Source organism: Aplysia californica, unplaced genomic scaffold (genome assembly GCF_000002075.1).
Source record: "Aplysia californica isolate F4 #8 unplaced genomic scaffold, AplCal3.0 scaffold00343, whole genome shotgun sequence".
Lineage (NCBI taxonomy): Eukaryota > Metazoa > Mollusca > Gastropoda > Aplysiida > Aplysiidae > Aplysia > Aplysia californica.
The window spans coordinates 125,550-131,046 of NW_004797613.1; positions in this window are offsets into that span (position 1 = coordinate 125,550).

Here is a 5,497-nt window from a genome sequence, read left to right on the forward strand (position 1 = left end):
TTTCAGAAAAAAAATTACTATTGTAGTTTCTAAATCTGTGGAATAGGTTGCATGTGCTAAAGAAATATTTTGTCGAAATTCAAATACTAAATGTTGAAAAAATTAATTTAAAAGATACATTACTTAGGTAAAATTTGCTGAAAGAATGAAACAGGTTTTTTTTTCTCACCTGAAAAAATTTATTTTTTGGGCTAAGCCATGTTTTAGCTGCTTGCTGACAATTTAAAATCAGGAATCACAATGGTTTCTTCTTAACTTGATGAGGCATACTAGTAGCTACAAGGTTTTTAGTCGAACATAAAATGTCAGCATTATCATCAAGTGGTGGCTGTTGGAATGGTTGATTTTTCTGTCCACATTTAAATATTTTCTAGCATTGCGTTCCTTCCGTTCCTTCCGTTCCTTCCGTAGGTTGGTCATTATGACATTTCACTGACCACTTGACTTGTAGTCATGAATTGTACCATGTCCGAGAGAGTTTGAAAGCATCACAATAGTGCATGCTGCACTTTTCAGATCTCTTCATTAACTATGTGGTATAGTTTACTCTTTTATTTAAATTCCAAACCATGTTGGTTAATGTCACCTCCGCGCCATTTTCTGCTTTTTTTCTCCTCTTTTTAGAAATTAAATGTGTTATCAAATAAAATCTCTTTGAATTATTAGTAAATTGTTTGTTGGAACCTAAACTGATGTAATAGTTTGAGAAATCTTACTAGATGGATTTTTTAAAAATGTCCTCAAAGCCCACCAAGGAAATTACATAATGAAAAATGTATTTATTTCTCTCATTTTTTGCATTTTTATATTGTAAATACATTAAAAACATGCGTTTATTTTATTCTATTTTATTTTATTTTATTTTATTTTTTTTTTTTTTGGGGGGGGGGTAGGTTCTCACTTTATGCAAAAATTAATGAAACATGAACATGAATGTGTTATTGTCAGAGAACATTGTTTTTGATTGAAATTTTACAATTATATCTCAATGCAAAGTACTTCTTGTGTACAAGGCTCAATGTTGTTGGTCTTGCATGTCCTTGACTTTGTTTAGATGAATACTGCGGAGTCCACTTAATCCAAAAATCTGCAGGACCGCCAGTTTTTCTCCAGATTAGCCAAGTTTTCGCCTCAGAAAAGTTACTCAAATAGGAAAATAAATTTGGAGATTTAATTTCCTTCAGTTTACTGCTTTTTTCAGATTAACTGTGTTCAGTTTAAGTGGACTTAACTGTATGTTATTGTCTGTGTGTATGTTCGTCCTGCCTCTTAGCGTTTGTGAACATGCCTGCCCCAGTGGTCCTTGTGAAAACCATTATGCTCTGACCACTGAACGTGGTGTAACTGTGGTTTGCAGACTGGCTACTGTTTCCTTGATTTCCATCTATAGCTTAGCAGTCCTAGAGTTGAAGGTCTGTCAAGAATTGGATGGCATTAGTGTGTGTGTATGTGTTTGTCTCCAATGTGAGAATGAATCATAGCTCTGGTAATACTGCACTTTTTTTTTTCTCAATATGTGCAGTAACATTATTAAATGAATCATTTATTGACCTCATAAAAATGTTTGTATTGATTGAATTGTCTTTCCCAGCCTTGCAAATTATTTTTTTGCTCATACTAAGTCAAGCTTCCTGAGAGTCTATTATTGATGTGTGTTAAAACAAATGTCTGGTTTCAATGTTTAATACTCTGTATGAATGCAGAACAACTTGAAATATATTTTTGCGCGTATGGTTGTCTGAGTGTGTAAGATTTTGTTGTGTTTAGTTGGATGCTGTAACAGACTGAAAACTTTCATATGTGAAGCATCATGGTGAAAACAGGCGCTGGTTAAAATAATGAAATTGAGGAAACTTGCGTTTTTCTGACAGTTACGCAATTTTTACCGATTTTTTTTTTTTTTTTGGCTTAACACCATTGTTGTCTTGTTAAGAACACATTTCTGGGTTGATTTCACTTTAAAATGTTGATTAAAGGCTCTAAAAATGTATGTTTTCAGTTTCCATGGACTATCAAGCAATGGAAAAAACGAAACTTTGGCAGCCATTTTCTCGCTAATTCTAACTGTGAAACCTGACGACTTCACTTCTTCAATCTCAAATATCTTATCTTCTATTCAAGAAGGATGGGGATTTTTTTTCACCCATAGCAAGACAACTGAACAAGCTTTAAGATGAGACCTATAATTCCGCATGCCCCAAAAAGTGACTAACGCCTGATTCCACCACTGTCGTGACACATATATATAGTAATGTGTGTGGGTTGGCAATTCGGTGGACATATTGTTGCAAGTGGTGAGCTTTTGATAAGGTATTTGTATTAAACACTGGAACAGTTGGGTTTTTTTCAGTATGCATTTGTTGATCTTTTCCATGTTTTCAACTTGTTTTTATTGCCTTGATTGTCAATAAAATTGCATTTCTTATTCTCAAACCTCTCTTTATTGACAGAGTTTATACCAGTTCCATTCCCATGTTATAGTTTACACTATCTGTACGTCGTGTTTTACTATCGTATCCCTACGACTTAGGGGAACTCTGTTCCACCACTTTCCAAAGAGGAAATTTACTCGTTAATCTGATCCATACGCTTTGCATAGCAGTCTGTCAAAATGATTTTTTGAGAAATACTGAAAGTTTCAAAGAGATCTTCACACTAGAAATATTCTAAAATGTAAAGAATACATGTGAAGAATACAACCTGGGGGTAAAAAATGACCCCAGGGTGCACAGATAGGGTTAAAGGACATTGTCAGTACTACAGTGGCCTAACAGTTTGGAAAACAGTTTTCGTTCTTTGTCTCAAACAAATCTGACATTATAATATTATTATACCAACTGTGCTCAAAGTCTCAGCACATCTTATAGAGCGTGACGAGCAACTAGCAATTGCAGTAATAAATAATTACAGCTTTAGTTCAAGAAAAAAAGAGAATATTAGAATCCAGAGTGCAGGTGGTTGGCAGGTGCTCTAGTGTGGTTGGCTCCTTCCCTAATAAACATATATCGTCCTGATCTCTCCTCCTTTTTGTGTCTTTGCTACTCTCTTGTAACACCTCTAATGTTCGGCATTTATGATATGTGTTGCAAGTTCAGTAAAACTCTGACTAAAACTTAACGGAACCGTGAATTGAGCAAATAATTGTCGCTGTTCAGCTGTCAAGCTCAACAATGACCAAGTCTTCAAACAGGTACAACAAAATTGTATCAGGGTATACGTGTCTGGGAATCGCTTGAGAGGCCAACCCGGGTCTTGATCAAGCACCCGTTTTAGACAAGATTGTATTGTACAGGTACTGAGTCAGCAGAAGATGCTCGTGGGTGTTTGGCGGGTGCTCTGGTGTGGTTTGCTTCTTTCTTCCTATCAAACATCCATCGTCTTTATCTCCCTTCCTTCTTTTTTGAGTTTGTTACTCTCTTGTAACATTTCTAATCTTTGGCACTTATATGACCTTATTGTGTTGCAAGTGCCGTAAAACTCTAACTAAAACTACAACTAAGAAGATGTTCGTGCCTCATGAACAACCTTTTCTTCTGTTTTGCTTGCAATGAAAATGTTGTTGGCCTTGGCTGTATGGGCGCCAGGTAAGATTTTGCTGCGCATGGCGTGGTGGTTGAAATTGGGTGTTGCTTAATTAAGTAAAGAGAAGCACATCGACACAATAATGGTCATTTAGTACTGGGGAAAAGTAAGACAGGCAGACCGAAACAACAGAGGGAAAGTAAAGAAGTAGTAGGACCTACCAGTAGGGCCCTCCAACCACCCTCGTGTTGTCATCTGTGCTGATAGTTGTCTGGAAGATGGCCTGAGAGCGTCCTTGAAGTGTTCTTCTGTCATCAAGCTTTACACTTGCCTTCACATAACTCATGGATGGTTGGCAGGGGCTCAGGTATAGTTTGGTCCTTTTATCCTACCAAATATACACCATACTTTTTCCTTCCTTCTTTTCTCTCTAGTAAAAACTCTAAAGTTCGGCACTTATTGTGTTGCAAGTGCCGTAAAACTTTTCCTGAAACTTTTTAATGACATATAAAATATCATTTCAAATATATATATCATCATTATCTCTCCTCTTTTATGTATGTTACTCGCTAGTACCACATCTAATCTTCGGCACTATTATGACCTAATTGCTTTGCAAGTGCCATTCAAATCTTACTCAAACTCAAACTCTCCTAACTCTCCGTACACACGCTGTTTTTTTGGTCATCAATTGTCTGGCGTCCTGACCACTTGTTTTGGTTGTCTGCTGTCCTGACTTAACTACGCGCCCAGCTCATCTGACACTGACATGCCATTTCAAAAGTAGATTATAGAGACACGTAACCGTCTCAGTGTTTAGGTGTTTCAATTTGTGTCTGTAATACTATAATATATATAAATATAATGGATCATTCCGGAGAGGTACTACCTGATTGTGGCGTTTGGTTCTCTGCATAGCTTTCTTTGAGCTGGTTGGAACAAGATTTTGGTCTTTCGGTGCTTATTGTGTGTGTGTGTGTGTGTGTGTGTGTGTGTGTGTGTGTGTGTGTGTGTGTGTCGTGAAAACGAACGTTAGTGCATGCATTTATTGTGGATATTGTGGATTATTCTCACTGATACATTCAGAACAGATGAGCTTGATTCCTGAGTGTGGATGTTAATATGTCGAGTTTCTCCACCTGGCTACAACTTCAACTGAGATGCTGCATCTCACACATCAGCCTAGGTTAGCCCTGGCAGACAGGGTCGAAGCACAGCCCGCCTCCAAAATGATCTAAATTGTGTTGATGGGGACGGAAAAGATAACCCAATAAGAGCGAGGATGATATTGAACGTGTGAGGTGTGCGTGCCAGACTGTATTAATAATAATATTGTTACTTCTAATTTCATCAAGTTAGTTTCACACTAAATGAACCGGTGTCTGTGGTGTAGCGGTAAGGCGCTCCGCTGTTGCACGTAGGAGACCTGAGTTCCGATTCCCGAGCTGACAAAACATTTTTATCGAGTATTTCGGTCTTTCTGCTGGGATGTTTTATTCCTCCAAGCCTTGGTTCGCTCTGACAGACAGGGTCTGAAGCCCGTCTCCTAAAAGATCTAGATGTGTCGATTGAGGTGTAGGGAGGGGGGGGGGGGGCGAAAACACCTACGGTACCTTTATATCAACGATTACCAAATGATCCTCAGTAGACTTAAGTTTGAAAGTTGCAGAATATGTGAACACTTGAGGTTCTAATCCATGCGAAAGTTTTTCGAATCTTCAGGAATACTTTTCCTCTGTCGGTAATTTTCTGCTTTAGAAATAAGTACACTGTGCTTAATATTAATATCATTCAACACCTCCTTTTCTTCTTCTCTAAACAACGGATATTTTCTTCCTGGCACTGAATTTTTGTAGAAGCTTGTGGATGAGTTTTTGTTAGTCTGTCTGTTTGTCTGTCTGTCTGTCTGTCTGTCTATCTGTCTGTCTGTCTGTCTGTCTCTCTCTCTCTCTCTCTCTCTCTCTCTCTCTCTCTC